Source organism: Gorilla gorilla, chromosome Y, assembly GCF_029281585.2.
Source record: "Gorilla gorilla gorilla isolate KB3781 chromosome Y, NHGRI_mGorGor1-v2.1_pri, whole genome shotgun sequence".
In the NCBI taxonomy this organism is placed as follows: Eukaryota; Metazoa; Chordata; class Mammalia; order Primates; family Hominidae; genus Gorilla; species Gorilla gorilla.
This window is the reverse complement of record NC_073248.2, coordinates 35,042,327-35,064,189: the sequence shown is the minus strand read 5'-3', so window position 1 is coordinate 35,064,189 and position 21,863 is coordinate 35,042,327. Positions and strand designations below refer to the sequence as shown.

Genomic DNA, 21,863 nt, shown 5'->3' with positions numbered 1-21,863 from the left:
TCAAGCATCTAGCCATTTTTCATTGGTCATTTGACTTCCTTCTTTTCTAAAAAGGATCTAACTATTTACCTGTCCTGCTTTCTTCAACTTGACTAGATTGTATATATATTTTTTCTTATATATCTGTAAGAGTTATTTTGATTATTTTGGATACTGGTATTTTTATTTATAATTTTCTTAATGATTTTCTGGTGTCTTATAAACACCCAAGACAATTTTTAGAACTTATGATCTGAAGATTTTCAAAAAGCTAACTCAGACCTCATTTGTGGGCATAATGCTATCTTCAAATGAAAAAATAATTTTTCCACTTTAGCAAAACATACTTTAAAGATACTAATTAGAAAGTACTTAAGTGCTCAATTCTACCCTTTTAATAAAACTTGCATTTAAATAGTCATTTCAATAAAATCATTTACCCTTACAGTAAGAACGAATTATTAAATGTTGATTACCTAGCTCCCGGATGGTTTTCTAAACATTTCACAGTTGTTCATTTTGGTAATAATCTCTTAGCATACTTGTTAGAATTGCTTGTTCTCCAGGTCTCATTTCAGATGATTGAACCAGGATTTTGAAGGAAAATAGTATCTGGATATATATTTTATGACCCACGTTATTATTTGGGGATGTTTGTGAAACTCTGGTCTGACACATAAGAGAAAGTTAAACAACAATGACAAACAAACAAAAGCAAACCAAAACAAAAAACAAACAAACAAAAACAACACACACACAAAGAACATCAAGCCAGGAATCAGGAATAAATACCTTATATTTTCCTAACTGCAGCCTTCTCAAGTCATATGGCCTTATCTTCTTTTTCATTCTTGGTAAATACTACTCCAATATCTAGCACTTCACAGTAGTAATTAACCTGTTAGTTTGCAATTTAGCAAAAAATATGAAACCTGTTTCTGAACATTTTCTTTAGAATCCTATTTCTAGCTATGCACCATGTGCCAGTTAATGCTATGTATGGCTATAAAATAACAGTATTTAACAAAAATATTTGACCACTGGGCAAAATTACTTCTGTAGATGATCCACTGCTACTAAGATTACATTGACAATTTGGAGACTGTACTGACATTTTGACTTTCATATATTCATGGAAGATTGGAAAGCATCTTCAGATGTCATTGTCTACAATGATAATAGTTAATATTCACATCAGCTTCCAAATTTTTCTGTGTTAAAGCAGGTGTGCAGGTATTGGATGAACAGGTAGGCCACCGAAGCATGGCTGTGGTTAAAGTTGTAAAAGTTTTGGCGAAATTGTGCACACCAACATCTCCACAGAAAATTTAGATTATGGCTCAGCTAGGAGATGTTGAAGATAATGATGTTTTTTATTCTTAATGATCCCCTAGCTGGTTCTTAAAGGGAGATAGCACAATATTGTGGGAAGAAGTAGTTTTGTAATCTGAAATTAGACTTTAAGAGAAGTTAATTATTTTGAGACCCAAATTTCAGATGTATGAAGTGGGGTCTAAAATATCCAGTACCTGAGAGTGTAGTTATAAAGATCATACAGCAAAAACTCATTCTATTTGCCTTGTACTTTTCTGTAAAACAAAGCCATCGTTTAATTGTGTTATGCAGTATAGCTTCATGTCGGCATTTTTAAGGAATATTTGTCACTTGATAAATAAAATAGTAACACTGGCAGAGAATGGTACTTACTCCAACATTGACATTACAGAGCTCCAGCTGTTCTGTAAAGAAACTGACATGAATTGAAAAAAAAAAAAGTGGATGATTGAAGGTTACTTAGTGGCCATTCTTTATTTACTAAGACTGTAATTCTCGGAGAGGACACACAACCTGTGAAGAGTCGGATGTGACAGATGAAGACTCATTGAGAAGAGGCTGCCTCAAGGATCATCCTCTACATTTCTAGCTGGAAATACAGGATATTTGGTGCTGTGAATTTCTGAAATTGTGGAATACTTAGGAGGAAACATGTTTCAGGGATGAAATGAAGGTCTGGTTTTGGTATGTGGAGATGTAAGGCATGCAGTTGGATATGCCAAGTCTGAATGTCAGAACAAAGATCTGGCCTGAAATTGGGAATCTGTTTATGGTCAGCATAGAAAGGGTGTTTTAGCAAAGAGAAAACCCAAGAGGATCCATGACCGAGATCTGAATAACGTCAACACATATAGATGTAGTAAAGATGCCAACAAAATACAGACCAAGTTCATATTAAAATTAATGAGAAACGACAAACTACTTAGTGAGAGGTAGTCAGGCTACTGGCATTTAGCTAGCTATTAGCTAGCTAATTTGGGAAAAAATAAAATGCCTAAAGAACCTTTTATCAGGTTTCCAAATATACCAAATAAAAACCACTCACATGTTAGAAATCAATATACAAAATTACATTATGTTAATGGTACTATTTAATGCTAATAGACAAAAATGAAAATTATTCTGAATTAAATATGCAATATATTTTCTATCATCTTTCTTTTCTTCTCCATTTCTTTGTGTGTCATTTTAACTCACTAAGCAGGGACTCCTCTTAATTCCATTAATTTTGATTTAACACTGCATTTGTTTCTCATATGTGCAATATTACACTTCCCAATAGAGAAGAAATGAAGAATTTGTGCTGTTATATGAGAAACACCTCTGCTTTTCAAAATGTTTGGGCTTCTGGAGTGTGCTTAATTTAAGTATTCTCATCAGTCCTTGATTTTTCAGATTTCTATAATCACTTCTCCAAAATAAACAATGTCTGAAGGTGATGACTACCATAAAATTAAAATTACACTGGCTTTGTAGAAAATTATGTTTATGTAAATTTGACACTTTTTTTTGGCGGGTTGTGGGGGTCGGTGAAGACAAAGTTTTGCTCTTGTGGCCCAGGCTGGAGCTCAGTCGTGCAATCTTGGCTCACTGCAACCTCTGCTTCCCAGGTTCAATGGATTCTCCTGCCTCTCAGCCTCCTGAGTAGCTGGGATTACAGGCACCTGCCACTATGCCCAGCTAATTTTTGAATATTTAGTAGAGATGGGGTTTTACCATGTTGACCAGGCTGGTCTTGAACTTCTAACATCTGGTAATCCACCAGCCTTGGCCTCACAAAATGCAGGGATTATAGGTGTGAGCCACCCTACCCAGACTTCAAATTATATTTTCATAGCCAGTCACTCACACAATTTTTTGTAACTATCTGCATGTTCTCCTTAGGTGGGGGGAAAACAGCATCAGAGTTCTTGAAGAATTTATGAAAGAGAGAATGACAATACTACACAAGGCTTAACCTATTCACAATACTGTATTTAGTAAATAAAACATTACTTTTAAAATCCTACTAAAGTATTGAGTAAATAAATAAAATATACTATTTCAGTAACTCTAAAATACGTGTACAGGAAGAAAATAGAACAAGGGTTCAAATACATAAACAAATGAAGCTGGGCATGCTGGCTCATGCCTGTAAACCCAACGTTTTGGCAGGTCAAGGCGGGTGCATCACTCGAGGTCAGGAGTGGAGATCAGCCTGGTAAATATGGTGAAACCCAGTCTCAACTAAAAATACAAAAATTAGCTGGACATGGTGGCATGCACCTGTAATCCCAGCTCCTTGGAAGGCCGAGGCAGGGGAATTGCTTGAAGCTGGGAGGTGGAGGTTGAGGTGAGTGGAGATCCTGCCACTTCACTGGAGCCTGGGTGACAGAGTGAGACTCTTCAAAACACACACACGTGCACACACACACACAAATGAAAATTAAAACTTTGTACTAGAAACAGTACTCACAGTCAAACTCACACATATCTAACAGAAAAAAATGTCCTTTAAAACAAACATTCCTCAAGAGGCAAATAAGAAAACAATTTTATCACCTTGCATATAAAGTTCAAATAATAAACGGAAGAGAAAGACGGGGAAAAATTCAAAATTTACAAGTAAGTACTCTAAAAGAAGCTGAAAGTCACTCAAAACTTTTCTGGATTCTATGTCTCTACATTGCAAACATGACCATAAAATTTGCCAGGAGCAGAACAATCAAAATATATCTTAAAACTCTATAAACACTTCAAGTCTCACACAAGAATTATAATGGAAAATGGATGCATCTGCAGTATTTCCATACAAATCTGAACAAACACTATCTCTTTGTACTCATTGTTTCACTATTCTAAGAAAATAACTTCCATATTAACATTAGGAGATGTGACAAAGCAGGTCTTCATCATGATAAGTGATACAGGGTGTCCACACCACTACTCAGGTGGGCCTTAAATCCCAGCCAGTTTCCCTCCCTGGGCACACACTGAAGATCCCACTCTTTTTGCAATCTCTTCACATTTCCTCCACTATGAGCCCAGTGTGGTCTTCCAGATTCCCTGTGTAGTGGCCTCTCTTGTCTCAGGGGGTGGGGCAGTGTGAATGATGATGGCAGAGGGGCGTAAGCATTTCAGGGGAGTCTCAGGTCATCGTAACAGAAAATGATGGGCCTGGGACAGCATTCTGGGAGGGCATAGAGATGGGCCTTGTGAGGACATCTGCATGGAGGGTGAGAGGGCGCTGGTTGAGCCCAAACTGAGCCCCATGTGGTAGGTGGCCTCAGGGCAGGGAAGGGAGCCAGGAAGGGATGATGAGACAGCTATGCCTTGAGCCTTGCTTCTCACTCACTGACCTTAGACACTTATGCCTCTTAGGGGGCTTAAGGTGCCCCAATCCTGAAAAGTGGGTGTTACAGTTCCCTGATGGCCATTTATCCACCAGCCTATGGATGGCCTGGGATGGCTCACTGCAGTCACCTCCATGATCCTTGGGTTCTCCATGTGGGGCACAACTCCAGGAATCTAAGGCCTCTCAGTCCCCAGCCCTAGACTGCTTGCCTGGCCTCCGCTCTTTTCCCTCTCTAATGGCCTCCCTCCCTCTGGAAGTACTGCAGGGGACTGAGCCACAGTCCCTGGCTGATGATCTAGGGGGACTGCAGAAGTGGGTACAGGACACATCAGGTCATGGCTCAAAGCCAACTCCCCAGAGGCCAAGAAATGACCATCAAGGTACTTTCCCATGATGTCCCACTGAGGTGCCCACCTCAGCAATCTTGCCAGAACCTGGGCAGTCATCGTCAGCCAACCAGCTGAAGAAGCTCAGGTAGGAGCTGTACTGCCTGCAGCTGAAGGCTTGATCTTCATGATTCCAGAACCACTGGACTGCAGTCGAATGAAACATCCTGTATCCTGGAGACAGAGGAGTCAGGAAGGTTCATGCCAGACCTACCCTCCCACACACCAGCTCCCCTACTATGCTGGGAGTCACTCCTTACCGAGGATGCCAACACAATACTCCTGAATGATCACTTCATTGTGGAAGTAAAAGTTGTGATGAAAGGAAAACTTCATCCCATCCTACTGTTGGTACCTGGGATGGCTGAGTTCCCCCACTACCTGCCAAGAAGAAGAAAGAGGACGGACTCAAAGGAGCATTTCATGTAGCTGGGCTGAGGTGACTTGCTAGCTGGGGTGAAGCATGTGTTTCTCCTTCCCAGCTCTCCCACTGAGACACCCCCAGGTCCCAGGGGTACCTCAACTTGACCCAGACACTAGAACCCTCCTCAGACCCAGGTTCCTTAGCCTGACTTGCAAATCCATCATGTAGCTTAGCAGAACTGACTTCATCATTTGTGCTCCTGGCCAACATCTGGGTGTGCCCCACTATCTGCCTCTGGTCAAGGAGCTGCCAGATGATTGGGTGGGCGTGCAAGGAATCACCCTGCAACTTTGCAAGCACATGGAGAGTGTGGGGCAGGGCTACCCTGCAGGCCTTTGGCCTGGCACCCTCCCTTCCTGGTCCTCCCTCTCTGTCTGGCCTGGGGGAGACCTTCGAGGCTGTGGTGGTCTTGGCGTCTGGTGGAGGCGGTCCAAGACAGCCTGCTCTGACCAGGGGCGGGCACAGAAGAAGAGGACAGAGGGCTGGGTGTGGGGTGCTGTGGTGTGAGGCGGCTACTTGCTTAGGGTTCCTGAGCTGCAGGAGGGCCTCGTGTGCTGGATGCTGGACAGGTTCTGCTGCTGTCCAGGTGTGCGGTCTTCCCTTCTCCTGATCTCCTTGAGAGGTGGGCGTGTCCACCCGAGGGAACCGCTGTGGGTAGAAGTGGCTGCAGGGCTGTGCCTGGCTCTCCCCATGGGGCGCCAGTGGTTTCAACTGAGGTTATATATACTCAGGGCCGAAATATCTTTGGGTGCAGCACCGGCAGAGGCAAGAAATCGTGTCCGGGGAGCTGGTACCTGCCTTGCAGAGGACAGCAGCCCCGTGCGGTGAACCCGAGCCTTGAGCACCTTGTGTTTCTGGGGTGAGCCTGCTGGACACAGGCACGGGGAGCAGGGGTAGTTCCACGGCTGTCATGGGCATGCAGACTCCCCTTCCTCCAGGCACTTTCCCACTGAAACATGTCCTTCAACTTTCTGCTGTTTATGAAGGGTCCTTTGAGCTGCTATTCTCCCCTGTGAGTGCTGTGCTTGGCTTCCTGTCCCTGTAACGTGCCCTCAGAGCGCCCACAATTAAGCTGCCCTTCTAACTGCACGAGCGTGTCCTCGGTTCCCCTTGTTGTCCCTCATGCCCTGAATCCTGGCTGAGCCCCGGTGCCTGCCACCTTGTTTCCCCCGACCCCAATCCCGGGAGCTAGGCCCCCACCCACTGCTGCCAGCTATCCCGAATTGGCAGCTGCAAGAATACGGCTCTGGCCCAGAAGGCGGGGATGCCTTGCGGCCTGGGGCATTCACTCAGCCCAGCTCCAAGTGAAGGACGTCCAGCCAGTCCTTTGCCAGCCGGGGCGTACTGGGGCCAGGGCCAGGCTGTGCCTGCTGGTCCTCCTGCTGCCGCTCCACATTGGCCTCTTCCTTGGCCACCACCTCCATCTCTGCCATGATGTCATCCCCGACTAGCATGCCTCCTCCCCCAGGGTTACCTTCCTGCTCTGTGCACAGGCCGCCCTCTCCTGCAGAACCTCTGCCTTAACACGGTGCCCTCCTTTAGGCTCCCACAGACCAAGGCCTGTGCCGCCCAGCCCACGCCCCCGGCACCCCTCGACTCTGGAGGCTGCTCGCGGAGAGGCCCGCAAGCCTTGCCTTGCTGAGAACTATGCCCCACTCCTAGTGGATACAGGGTTCCTGGGGAGCCCCGCAGGGCCCACAGCCCACCGCACTCACCATGGGGTCCACATACCCAGCACGGTTAGCTGCACACAGCAGCCCTGGAGTCAGAGTCCGAGGCCCTGGAATTCCAGAGCCCATCTAGCAGGCACCATGGCTACTGCTGCACTTGAGGGAGCCTCTTCGCTAGAAAGTCAATGCATATGGGTCATCTGATTGGCGACCATGGCGGCTGGCCTCCCGTGTGCCCAGGGCAGAGGATGAGAGGTCCTTTGGAATGCCCCTGTGAGTACAGCATCATCAGGGAGGAAGCATGGAACTCGCAGTCTCTGTTTGCCTAGGCCTGAGAGTCCTTGAGGGTTTCAGCTTCTGGTGCAGACGAATTCCACCCCAGCAATGTACCAGTCGACTTTCCTCCAACGCACTCGCCCTACCCCACTCCTCCCAAGCCCCCGTCGCCCTCACCCCAGCAGCCAATGCTGGTCCCTCTCTCTTCCCTCTGGATCTGCAATATTCAGTACCAACAGCCTAGCCTGCCTAATGAAGTGAGATGTTTCATGTGTTCCCTGTGGGTCAATGTCTTGCCACAGTCAGTATGCCAGTTAGGGTGTAGGTCTTGCATGCCCACAATTCCAAAGGTCTCATCGCCTGCTTGTGCCTGAATCCACTGCCTCCAGGCCCCAGGCACATGCAGCTTTTCAGAGGATGCTTACCAGGGAAGGACTGAGCTGCAGGCCAGCCAAGGGCCGGGCGCCTCGGGAGACGCCTACCGACCTGACAATAATTGGCCGACACCCACCGCCCTCGCAATGATTGGCCGCTGGAGGTAAGCAGGATTTCCGGGCATGGCTTCTGGCGTCCTTCCTGCTCAGGCCAGCTCGAAGTGTGCTTCCTGCAGTTGGCCCTGTGTTGTCCAAAAGCCAGATGCAGACAACCTGAGGGCCGAACGACCCTGAGGCTGTTTGTCCTACTGAAGAGCACCTGTATTTCTGTTTTCTCTGGACAGGTTGGTCTTTTGTCAAGAACAGGAAGCAAAGGTTTGGGATTTTGTTTTTAAAAGGGATGGGTTTTCTATGTGTGGATGTTGAACTATGGGAGGAGACAGTGGGGAGAGAACTCCTTAGTGCTCTTAAGAAACTCATTTTTGTTAAACACATTGATGCTTCTTGAGGATTCTACCTTTAACTGTCATACATGTCCGACATGTGGGCAAGTTGTAGGAGATGGTGCTAAGGCGCCATTGTTTTCATGTGCACATTTTATTGAAGCACTTTTTCTCTATGAATGTGGTCATAATTCAAAATACAGGCAGTATACTTAACCACTGTGATTAAAGACTTATACTTTTAGTCAGCACATGTCACATGTCTGCTTTGCTTGCCAGGAATTAACAAGTTTTGACATAAATTGTGTTACTTTAGTGTGTGCAGAAGTCTGGGGCCGTAAATAATTTCAGATTAAATTTGCCTCTGTAAAACCTGTAATTGTTTCCTTCCTTGTATGACAGTATTTCAAACATGTTTCATGTATCTCTAGCACCGTAAATAATTTAAACCTATTAAGTGGGTGTAATCAAGATAAATGGAGTTAGCCTAAAACAGGAACAAAATAGATGTGCTTTAGTTATTCTATTAACCTGGCACACTGACTTACTCTTGTAATACTAGCATTTTGGGAAGTGAAGGTAGGAGGATGGCTTGTGGTCAGGAGTTGGAGACCAGCCTGGGTAACATAAAGGGCCCCTTTAATCTATTGCCATTTTCTCATCAAGGGCCGGTTTAGTGGAAGACAATATTTCCTCAGACAAGGGTTGCGCAGGGGAAGAAGGCGGTGAGGTGGACACATTTGAGTGGAGGCTGGCGGCAGGGCCCCAAGAGACAGGTCGTGGGGCAGCGCTTCCTGTGGGAGCAGTGTGACAGAGGGCAGGTGGGGCAGCCGGGCTGCCATGGGGACAGGGCAGGGCAACGGGGGAATAGGGAGGATGGTTTCCGGATTAAACTGTGCCACCTCAGGTCATCCTCAGGCGTTACATTCTCCACAGACAGGTCTTCCAGGTCATCCTCAGGCAGTGCATTCAGGCCACAGACAGGCACAGATTGAAGGCCAGGGTTTGGGGATCCTTGACCTATTGTATATTTCAAATCACTAAACGATGGTAAAATATTTAAAATATTCTCCCCCAAGAACATTTTAATTAGGTTGATTTAATCTTTTATCCAAATATTACACTGTGCGGCATGGTGGTTCACCCTTGAAATCCCATCACTTTGGTGATCCCAAGCCTGCAGATCACTTCAGCCCAGGATTTGGAAACCAGTTTTGGCAATATGGAGAAACCCATATCTATTAAAAAAACATAAAAAATTGCCCAGCTCTGGTAGAAAGCCCCTGTAGTACCAGCTACTTGGGAAGCTGAGATGTGGGAAGATCAGTTGAGCCTGGGTGGAGGAGGCTGCAGTGAGCAGTGAACTTTGGCATCAGGAGATATACATCTCAAGAAAGAAAATACATGAAACATCACACTGTTCCTCATAAACATGTAGTTTTCACATAAAATTATTTAAATGGGGCATCCTTCATATTGCAACTTAGGAAAATGACAATAGCTTTTCTTATATAATTTTTGGAAGCAAGATTTTGTCAAGTACATATTAAAATGCAGCATTTGTCCATGAAGTCAGTGCCCTTTTTGCTGTCTGTGTTACAAATTTTACATATTTATAGTAAGAAATAATAAAAAGATGTCAGCCTCTGGAAGGGAATTTTACTTGAGTTTTCAACACAGTATGTAATAAAATTTTATCTTTTTAGCTTATTTATTTTCATCTAAATATGGATAATTTTTTACCGTTTACAGCACAATCATCCTGACTAGCTTTTCATCGGTGATCTCAATAGAGAAACCAATGAAAAGTTGCTTAAAGAAGTATTTGTGAAACATGGTTCCATATCAGAAGGTAACTCTTAAAACCGTGTGTGTGTGTGTGTGTGTGTGTGTGTGTATTTTCCTATGTATATTTGAATATGTCTATTAAAATATATATTTACATGTGTTTTGAAAAAATACGTATTTTTTCAAAGTTCATTGTATACCTACATTAAAATGCCTTATCACTTTTAAACTCTTATTTTGAAGTATCTATTTGATATTTGGAAAGTTCTCATAGCAGCTGGTGAAGGGTCTGTGGTAAAAATCACCTACTACTTAGGAAAATGAAGAAAAGTAAATGTGTTTTGGAATTAGGGAACAAAGTGGAATAAAATAAGCTGACTATAGGGGTGACTTAGTACTAAGAATCACAACAATGATGTGAAATGCAATTATTTTTTGATTTGATGTAACTTTCAGATGGTTAGTACCTTGGTGAGTGCATTTTATAAATGGAAAATGTTTTCATATATTTTAGTTCTTTTGATAAAGGATCGAACCAGCAAATCCAGAGGCTTTCCATTTATTACTTTTGAAAACCCTGCAGATGCTAAGAATGCCAAAGATATGAATAGAAAAGTAAGAGTCCCTTATTAATAATATTCTAACTCAGTTCTTGAATTAACAGTATTTCTAGGTCTTTTTAATATTACTAAACTTTTGAAGATAGTAGAATGTCATATGAAGCCATCCTCCTCTTTGTGCCATTTACATGCAAGTGTAGTTGGAAGGGTATTGGAATTACCGTTAGAAACTTTAATATATGGTAACTTTTTTATATGTTTGTATTTCAATATGAGTGTAAATAGATTTTGAAAGATTTTGAAGAGCTTTAAAACTTACAAAGAACCCTCATGCAAATGAAAGGAATAAGTCAACATTTATTAAATGCTGTTAATGGAATTACTTCCAATTCATGGAAATACTTCCATAGTATAGACAAACTGTGGAAAAAATCTGGACAGACTCACAAGAAGGAAAGAATCTCTCCCATTTTCTGAAAATATATTCTTGAGAAAGTATATTTAAATAAGACCTTTACATTTAAGGAAATATTAAGTACTTGAAAATGGAAAATAATATGAGAACATTGAAGTTGGATAACAAAAGTAACTGGCATTTTTGCCCCATCCTTGCTCTTTTCTCCTAAGGACATTTTTTTCTCCTGTCACCAGAGTGATTTATGTAACGTGAATACCTAATTACTTATTTCCTCAGTGTGTTTAACGACTTGTTTTGATCCAACCAATGGTCTCTTGTCCTATTGAGTCTTAAATCTACGGATTGTGTGTTTACTAAAGCTTCAAACTTTTATGTAATTCTATTAACTGTTGAATTCCTTTACATTGTAGTCAAGATCATTCCCTTCTGGGCCCTGTAGAGCTTTTTGGCTTTATAACATTATCCCAGTCAGGCTGGGCATGGTGGCTCACGCCTTTAATCCCAGCACTTTAGGAGGCCGAGGCGGGCAGATCACGAGGTCAGGAGAACAAAACCATTATGGCCAACATGGTGAAACCATGTCTCTACTAAAATACAAAAAATTAGTCATTCCTGGTGGTGTGTGCCTGTAGTACCAGCTACTTGGTAGGCTGAGGCAGGGGAATCAGTTGAACCTGGGAGGCAGAGGTTGCAGTGAGCCGAGAACACGCCACTGCACTCCAGGCCAGCAACAGAGCAAGACTCCGTCTCAAAAAAATAAAAAATAAAAATAAAATAATAAATAACATTATCCCAGTCTGTTTTTAGCTCCTGTTACTCTCTACGCTATCCCCCAAAATGCTTTTTTGTACTTCTTGAGAATTATCCTTCTCTGTATGTGTATACAAATAACAATTTATGCTTCAAAAACCACTTAGATTTCATATTTTCTTCCTCATTGCGTATTGTAGGTATTTTGTATTCACTGTACTATATATTAATCTATTGATTGTGAAATTGTATATATTGCTTATTTAAGTCTTCCTCGTTGCTTTTATTTCTGCTACATCTAGCACGCTTCCTGGCACATAGCAGAAAGTACATTTTTATTCACTCTCAAAAATTAGTATTTTAAGCTGTGGTAGAAACTGAGAGTAGCGTTTGGTTCATGGCTTTGTGGTAGGTATGGAGATAATTTTGACTTATGTATAGTAATCTATGATAATTCTTTTTCTCCCTAGTTTTCAAGCAAAAGAGCAGGTAATCTGTGCACAGTTTTCGTTTGTTTGTTTGTTTGTTTTTTAACACAGAGTCTCTCTGTGTCACCAAGCTGGTTTGCAGTGGGACGATCTTGGCTCACTGCAACCTCAGCCTCCCGGGTTCAAGCAATTCTCCTGCCTCAGCCACTGAGTAGCAGGGACTACGGGTGAGTGCCACCACACCTAGCTAGTTTTTGTACTTTGAGTGGAGATGGGGTTTCACCCTATTGGCCAGGATGGTCTCTATCTCTTCGCCTTGTGATCTGCCTCCCAAAGTGTTGGGATTACAGGCCTGAGCCACCACACCTGACCAACATTATTTCTAAATTACTTCATCTCACATATTTTATTGTGTTAAAATAAATATCAATGTTGTATGCACATTAATGTTAAGATGGCCAATAAAGGAGGTTCTTCGAGTTTTCAGGGGGAATTAACAGTTAAGGAATTTTGGCTGACTTCAGAACACTGGGAAGGAAGCAGCCGTGGGCAAATCTGGGGACAATACTTTGAGCCCAGAAATAACAAAAGAAGTTTCAAGGTAGGAACAACTGGCGATGTGGCTGCAAGGGGTCTTGTTCGGGGATTTAAGTCCTTCCTCCAAATAACAAAAGCCATGTAATTTTTAAATCGCATTATTAGCTGAACTGTTTTCAAAAATTGCTGTGGCCTGTAGAAAAGATTACAGTGAAAAATGTTATTAGGAAATTAATTAGGATAGTTAAGCATTTCTGAGAAATTACCTGAAGTACTATATTAAGATTCGTTTTTTAGGGGCACGTCTAAGGCAATGTAAGAAATGAGTAAGGGAAGAAAACTTAATGAGATCAAACAAGGATCACATATACAGAAACATTTTTAGAGTCAATATAGAATTGTAAATCATATGGGGACATTTTATGTAAGTGTTAGCAAATCCAACAAGAAACAACTCATAATGAGTAATGTGACTAATCACTCTGAAAAAGTAAGCTCATTTTTTTTAAAATGATGCAAGTTTTGTTGGGACACTGCAACTTTCAAACCAGTGATGTGAATACAAAGATGAAGTGGATTATATATTGTAAAAAACAGATGTGCCACATTCTTCCATAGAATGGGTGATGGGTCAATCTTTTTTTCTATGTTTGAATTTTTTTTTAATAATGGAGGAGTTTTCAAGGAATTTGAATAATAGAATTTGTGTTTGATCCCTTAATGGAAGGCATGCGCTCAGTAACTATCTCAAATTTGGCATTTCGAAAGATGTGTTCATTTTAGGAGAAAACAAAGTTTCCTTTTGAGAGAAAATACCTCGAATTGAACTAGAGTTGATGTAAAAATGTTTGTAAAATGTGCTTACGTTAAATGTGCCAGTGTTATTGATAGTACCCTTAATACTTCTAGTCTTTGGATGGAAAAGCAATAAAAGTAGAACAAGCCAAGAAACCATCTTTTCAAAGTGATGGTAGGCGGAGACCACCAGCTTCTTCGAGAAACAGAAGCCCTTCAGGAAGTCTGAGATCTGCAAGAGGAAGCAGTGGAGGAAAAAGAGGGTGGCTTCCCTCACATGAAGGACACCTGGGTAATGTTTTAAAATATAAAGATGGAACCATAGGACTGAAAGAAAATAAGTTTGAAGATATCGAAATTTCTCAATTTTTTAATTTCCTGTATGAAGAGAAAATTAGCTTATTGATAATAAGCAAACTTATTTCTAAGTACTAAAGGTGTATTATAAAAATGATTGAACTAATATCTAAAATTTGTTTTAAAATTATAATAAGTTTGCATTGAAGTAACACACATTTGGAACTGAGTTGTGTTTATGAATGCTGATTGCCTGTACTCAACCGGGTTTCTGCAGAACTCATTTATATTCATTATACTTTAGAGTTTTCTACTTTAGGGCCCAGAACTTCATGCCAGTTGCATTATCAAAGTACAATGTAATATTTTAAATTTTCCAACAGGAAAAAGTAACTGAATACTGAAGATTGATTTTGCAGTATTTGTTTTCTTGTGTCTACATGTGGAAACATCTATGCAAATGTATTGCTTTGTAATTTTGATAAAGAGAGTTTGTACATTGGCCGCCGTAAAGCATTTTCAGTTGAAGAAATGTAGAACTTTAATTTCTGAAAAGAGTCTGTGACTCTGGAAAGATGTAAAAACCACTGCTTTACAGATACGTATGAATCTTTCTTTGCTGGAGGCTGAGTCACTGAAAATGATATTTATGAGTGACTTACTTAATAGAAATGAGGGGCCCATCTTTACATATAAAAGAAAAACAAACCATATATTTAAAAAAAAGGAAAAAGAAAAAACTATTGGATGGGCTGTGCGAGGTGGCTCACGCCTGTCACCTCAGCACCTGGGGAGTACAGGGCAGGTGGACCACGAGGTCAGGAGTTCCAGACCAGCCTGGCCAACATGGTGAAACCCTGTCTCTCCTAAAGATACAAAACAATTTGCCTGGGCGTGGTGGTGTGCACCTGTAATCCCAGCTACTGAGGAGGCTGAGGCAGGAGAATCACAGGAACCTGGGAGGCAAAAGCTGCGATGAGCCAAGGTTATGCCATGGCACTCCAGCCTGCGTGATAGGGCAAGAGTCCATCTGAATAAATAAATAAATAAACCTGTTGGTTAACTGGTATTTTCTCTTGACCAACCTTCAAAACTCTAACAATTAACTTGGAGTTTTAATAGCCAGACGTGTACTTAATTGGAGATTTTTTTCAAGTTGAAATTGCAGTGTTTGCTCCATTTTAAGATGCATAGCTTCATGGCTGTTTTGTCTCCACTGATCTTGAGGGTGAGGTTCAATTATACTCTGCCACGGACGCGAATGTATATATAAATTCTAACCTGTAACACCACCTGGCAGTTGGCATATATCTACATTTTTGTAGAGGTATAAAATATGTTTATATTACCGAATATGCAATTCTTAAAGACTGTTACAATTCAGCATAGTCTCATCTGAAAATTAGTGTCTCATAAGGGAATTTTAAGAATTCTATATTGTGTTAACAAATTTCAGAGACGATGTATTTTCCTGATATGTGACTTCTTGGTATTGGAAATATTTGAGTTTCTTTGAATGGAAATTAGTTTATGATGTGCTTTGAAAATTTTTCCTCATTACAGAATGATATAAACAGTCATTTATCATTTTTCTTTTAATATTTTTATGCATATTATATTTAGATATTTCAGTGATAGATTTCTGCCCCCGTTCACTCTCCATTTTCCCACATCTCTCTCTCATACCAATATATTATGATACTTGAGTTTCTTTCTAGATTTTCTAAATGAACTTTTATTGCTTGAAGTATACTAATACCATGTAGGAATGCTAATTTTATTAGTTTAGACAAAACATGAATTTGTTATAAAATGTAGAAAATATTTGTAAACAACTAAAACTTAGCCATTTAAGAAACAGTGATGTTAGCTAACTAAAAAGATCGTGTTTGAAATACAGATGATGGTGGATACACCCCTGATCTCAAGATGAGTTATTCTAGGGGACTCATTTCAGTTAAAAGAATGATTGAACTAATATCTGAAATTTGTTTTAAAATTATAATAACTTTGCATTGAAATAGCGCAGATTTCAAACTGAATTGAGTTTATGAATGCTGACTGCCTGTACTCAACTGGTTTTCTGCAGAACTGATTTATATTCATTATACTTTAGAGTTTTCTACCTTGGGGCCCAGAACTTCATATCAGTTATATTATCAAAATACAATGGAATATTTAAAACTTTCCAACAGGAAAAATGTAACTCAGTACTTAAGATTGATTTTTCAATTTTTTTTGTGTGTATACATGTGCAAACATCTATGCAAATCTATTGCTTTGTAATTTTGATACGTAGTTTGTACATTGGCCTGCCATAAAGCATTTTCAATTTAAGAAATGTAGAACTTTAATTTCTGAAAAGAGTCTGTGGCTCTGGAAAGGTCTAAAAACAACTGCTTCACAGATATCTATGTATCTTTCTTTGCTGGAGTCTGAGTCACTGAAAATGATAATTATATGTGATTTACACAATAGAAATGAGGGGCCAATATTTACATAAAAAACATGTATTATTAAAAAAAAATATATTGGATGTGCTGGGCAAGGTGGCTCACGCCTGTCATCTCAGCACTTGGGGAATATGGGGCAGGTGGACCACGAGGTCAGGAGTTCCGCACTAGCCTGGCCAACATGGTGAAACCCTGTCTTTGCTAAAGATACAAATAATTAGCCTGGCGTGGTGGCATGCACCTGTAATCCCAGCTACTCGGGAGGCTGAGGCAGAGGAATCACTGGAACCTGGGAGGCAGAAGCTTCAGTGAGCTAAGATCACACCATTGCACTCCAGCCTGGGCAATAGGGCAAGAGTCCATCTCAATAAACAAACAAATAAATAAATAAATAAACCTATGGTTAACTTGTATTATCTATTAACCAGCCTTCAAAAATCTAACATTTAACTTGGGGTTTTAATAACCAGATGTGTAATTAATTGGAGATTTTTTTTAAAGTTGAAATTGCAGTGTTTGTTCCATTTTAAAATGCATAGCTTCTTGTTTATTTTGTCTCCATTGATCTTGAGGGTGATGTTCAATAATACTCTGCCATGTATGAGAATGTGTGTATTCTAACCTGTAACACCGCCTGGCAATTGGCATATATCTACATTTTTTGTAGATATATGAAAACGTTTTTATATGCAATTCTTAAAGATTATTAAAATTTAGCGTAGTCTAATCTGAAAATTAGTGTCTCATAAAGGAATTGTAAGAATTCTATATTATCTTAACAAATTTTAGAGATAATGTATTTTCCTCATGTGTCACATTTTGATATTGCAAATATTTCAGTTTCTTTGAATGGAATTTAATTTATCTTTATGATATACTTTGAAAGTTTTTCATCATAACAATGATATAAACAGTCATTTATCATTTTTCTTTTAATATTTTTATGTATATTATACTTAGTTATTTTATTGATATATTTGTGCTCCCTGTTCACTCCCCACTTTTCCACATCTCTCACACAAATGTATTATGATTCTTGAGTTTCTTCCTAGATATTCTAAATGGACTTTTATTGATTGAATTTTACTAATTTCATATAGAAATGTTAATTTTATTAGTTTAGACAGATGTGAATCTGTAAGATTATAATATGTAGAAAATCTTTATATACAACTAAAACTTAGCCATTTAAGAAACAGTGATGTTAGTTAACTAAAAATATTTTGTTTGAAATACAGATGATGGTGGATGCACTCTTGATCTTAACATATGTTCTCCTAGGGGACCCATTCCAGCTGAAAAGTTCCATCTTCAAGACGTGGAGGTCCTCCTCCTAAGAAATCTGTTCCTTCTGCTGTGGCAAGAAGCAACAGTGGTATGGGAGGCCAAGGTAAATGCTACGTGATAGAAAGACCATTTTTTTGGTACAACTAAAAATGAGCTTTTTTAAACTGGATGCTTAACTTTAAGTTCATTGAACAAATTACTTATCCATAGCTTTTATTATAGTTTCTGTCTCACTAGGTACATTTTAGATTTATGGTGAAGAAATACTGGAGGTTCTCATTGCTGATGAAAGAAGTGATTAGAGTGAGGCCAACATTCCTTTTAATCCTGTGTTTGCTAGAAAATTCCCTTTAATTTTTCTGAAAGTTCTTAGCAAGCAGTATTCTTTGATGGTAGGCTTCTTCATCTAATGAATTCTTCCATTTCCTAGTGTCCCCTGGTAATGGTCCCCTGGTGTCCCAATCTAAAAATTGCTTGTTCAGTTTCTATGTCAGGTTGGAGTCTTGCTCTTACCATGTCAGAGTTTATTGGTAAGATGAAGGCCTGCTACAGCCTCAAATTCCTGGGCTCAAGCAATTTTCCTGTTTCAGCCTCCCAAGTTTCTGCAACTACAGGCATGCACCACCACAACTAGGTAAATTATTTTCCCTATATTTTTGTAGAGATAGGATCTCACTACATTGTCAAAACTGACATTAAAGCCCAGGCCTCAAGCAGTACAGCTGACTCAGCCTTCTACAGTGGCTCACAGTGTGAGCCGCTGAGCCTGGCCTTCCAGCTTCTGAGACCTCAATAATGCTTATGTGCAAGTCATTCTTACTGCTTATATGAAGATTCAAAAGAACTACATGAGCACTTAGCAGACAAGGAGTCACTGGGCTTAAATATTATTAAAACATAAATTTAAGTCTTTAAAGGTAGACATGAAGGAGTCCAATATTCTTAAATTAAGTGGATATCACAGAAGTGCAGAGTTGTGAAATATAAGGAGATGTAAATCAATAATTGAGATCATACCAGGATGTTTAAACATTAACACAAGATCCTTAGTGTAAGATTTGAAATTATTTGAGGAGAGAATTTAGAACTAAGCAACATGAGGTGACCACTAGGATTGTATAAAAGTAATATTTTTTAGAAGGAGAATTGTAAGATTGCAGACTGAAGAGAAGAAAGCAAGATAATAAATAAAAGTTCTTAACCAAGAAGTTTAAGCAGAACAAATTAAAATTCTTACTTAGTCCTCCACCTTAATATGGAGGAAATTGAAAACTGCCATTTTCAATTTTACATTTCATATGTAGAGTATTGGTGAAGTTAGGTATTTATGGACTTCAGGATACACAAGGCTACACATTTTCATTTGAAAATTAGCCAGTGAACATATCAAAGGCAAAACACTGACCTCTAATGAATAGCACGTGAATAATATATTAAAGGAGAACCTTTTCTATTTTGAAATAGCAACAATGTTGTAATGACCCCTTTAATAGTACTGTTTATTGCAGTAAAACTAAATGTTGGCCATCTTCAGAAAATCTTCACTAGTACGTTTTAATTTGTCAACATTTAGGATAGAGGCAACCACTCAGAGATAAAGGAGAACTTTTATGTAAACATTTAGCATGCAGTCGTTCAAAGGTATCAGTATTTGTGTGTGTGAGATGGATTGAACAACGCAGGAAAATTTACCTTCTTCAGCTGAGAAAGGACAATGTATGTAAACTTTAAAATACATTTTTAAAATGTATTTTACATTTTGAAGAAGTTTGATGAGTTTGATGGCTTTACATGTTTTCCCTGTGTCAGTAGTAGTCATCAGTAATTCATATGAAAATGAGAATAATAACTAAATAGTTATTAACCATTACAAATGAACTTTTATCTAAGAATTAATGTTGGGCTTCAGCTTCATTAGAAGAACTGGCTTTGCAGGAGCCATGGGATTATCCAAAGCTGTAAGAAATATTCACAGTATTATGACTGTTTAGTAATTTAGGGAATGAAGAATGGAGTCATAGAAGAAATAAGTGTAAAAAGTTGTTTGAGAGAAGAGAAAATAGTGTTTCAGGTTTGGTTTTCTATACATAGTGGTCCATCATTTTAATATTAAAGGTCCTGTATCATGTGGAAGACAGAATTATGGAGGTCCTCCACACAGAGAGCCATTCTCTTCTTGGAGAAATGGCCGTATGTCACCCAGAGATGATAGTTATGCAACTAAGGATAAAGGAAAAAATTTTTAAAAGCAGTTGATTTTTTTGATGTGGTGATGAAATTCATATAACAAAATTAAATATTATAAGGTAAACAGTTAAGTGGAGTTAAATACATTCTGTGTTGTGCAGCAACTACCTCCATCAAGTTCCAAAACATTTTTTTATCACACCAAACTAAAATTCCAACTACCAGTTAAGCAGTCCCTTTCATTTTCTCCGTTCCCTCAGCTGCTAGCAAACACCAATCTGTGTTCTGCCTTTGAACTTACCTGTTGTGGGCATTTAATGTTAATGGGCTCAAATACTACACGACTTTTTGTATCTGTCTTCTTGCTTTTGCATGATGTCCTGAAGGTTCGTTTACATCATAGCACTTCACTCCTTCCACAAGCTGTTAACTCATTATTTTCTTTGGGTTGTTTCCACCACAGTGTTTCTATGCACCAATATTTGTCTGAGTATGCTTATTCAATTCTGGATGTATATACAAGTGGAATTGCTTGGTCCTATGATAATTATGTTTGTTTTCTTGACGAGCCACCACATTTCTCCATAGTAGCTGCATCATTTTCCATTCCAACTATCATTGTATCAGGGTTCCAATTTATCTATATCCTCTCAAACACTTGTTATTTCCTGCTTTTTAAAATTTATTGCCATTCCAGTGTATGTGTGAAGTATGGTATCTCATTTTCGATTTGAAATGCATTTTCTGAATCACTGAATGTGAGTATCTGTTCCATGTGCTTTTTGGGCATTTGCCTATTTTATTTGGAGAAATATCTATTTAGATGTTTGGCCTTTTAATTTTGTTTAAGTTATAATAGTTATGGTTTGGATACTAGAAGTTGAAAATTTAAAATTTGTTGCTTACATTTATGCACACAGAAATCATCCAAGTTCCGGAGAAACCAGGGATTATGCTCCACCAGTACCTAGAGACTATGCATATCGTGATTATGGTCATTCTATTCAGGATGAACATTCCTCTAGAGGATATAGGTACTGTAACTTTTTCTGGATTTATCAAATAGATTTCTTAAATTGTTCATTCCGACATTAAAAAACCTTTTTTTTTTCAATTTAGTGATCGTGATGGCTACTGTGAGGCCTGTGGTAGAGATTATTCTGAACATACAAGTGGAAGTTCTTACAGAGATGAATTTGAGAGATATGGTAAGGGTCCAGGATGGATTTGTAAATTTTACAATTTTATTTCATAGACCAGAGCATTATTTTAATGAAATTCAAAGGAAAATTATAAAGGACAAACATAACATGTTTAAATATGGAGTATTCTTAACAGTACAAAGCATGGGAACGATATGAAGTTGAAAACTTCACGTTCAGAAAATGAGACTCAACGTTTAGTTTAGAAATAAATTTGTTAAGCTTCAAAATACTACCCTTACACTTCTTTTAAATAAAACCTTCTGACTATTGCAGGCATAATTAATATCCTTTCAACAAAGGCAGAGGAAAGCAGATATTTCCAGATAGTACTTTAACTAATTCATGCTTTAGTGATGGCAGTAAAAATGTTTAAATGTAGTCCAACATATTTTACCAACCCTGCAGGGACCTCTCATGGTGCACCACCTGCACGAGGGCCTAAAATGTCTTATGGTGGAAGCAGCCACTATGATTATAACAATAAACGAGATAGACATGGCAGAAGTCGGAAGAGTTACTCGAAGGGCTGTGGTGATTTTTATTCCTGTGGTCATGAGAACGTTGGCAGAAAAGACAAAAGAAATCCATCTTCCCTCGATAGGGTGCACCTGCTCCTCATGAAGCATATGGTAGCTGAAGTTATGTGGCATCTACAGGAGATGGTGGGGAAAGTCAATATGATAAAGGAGACTGAAGCACATATTAAAGCAAGTATTCAAAATAATAGTTATTGCATACCAAACCTTGTTTGCAAATCAAAAATTGAAATGTTCTTTTTGCATTGTTACTTGCATATTACTAAAAGAAACATACTGGTTTTGTGGAGAGAGGTCGATACTGACTTACTCCATGAATTTTTTGAGTTATTCAAAGGAAAAGGAATTTTTTTTCCAAGTAATTTTTTACTTGTTAATGCTATTTGAAAACTATCTGTTTA

At 39.3% G+C, this 21,863-nt stretch overlaps 1 pseudogene; it reads left to right on the top strand.

Moving 5' to 3' along the window:
* Positions 1–7,429: 7,429 nt before the first annotated feature.
* Positions 7,430–21,547, top strand: LOC129530349 (uncharacterized; annotated as a pseudogene).
* The last annotated feature ends 316 nt before the right edge of the window (positions 21,548–21,863 follow it).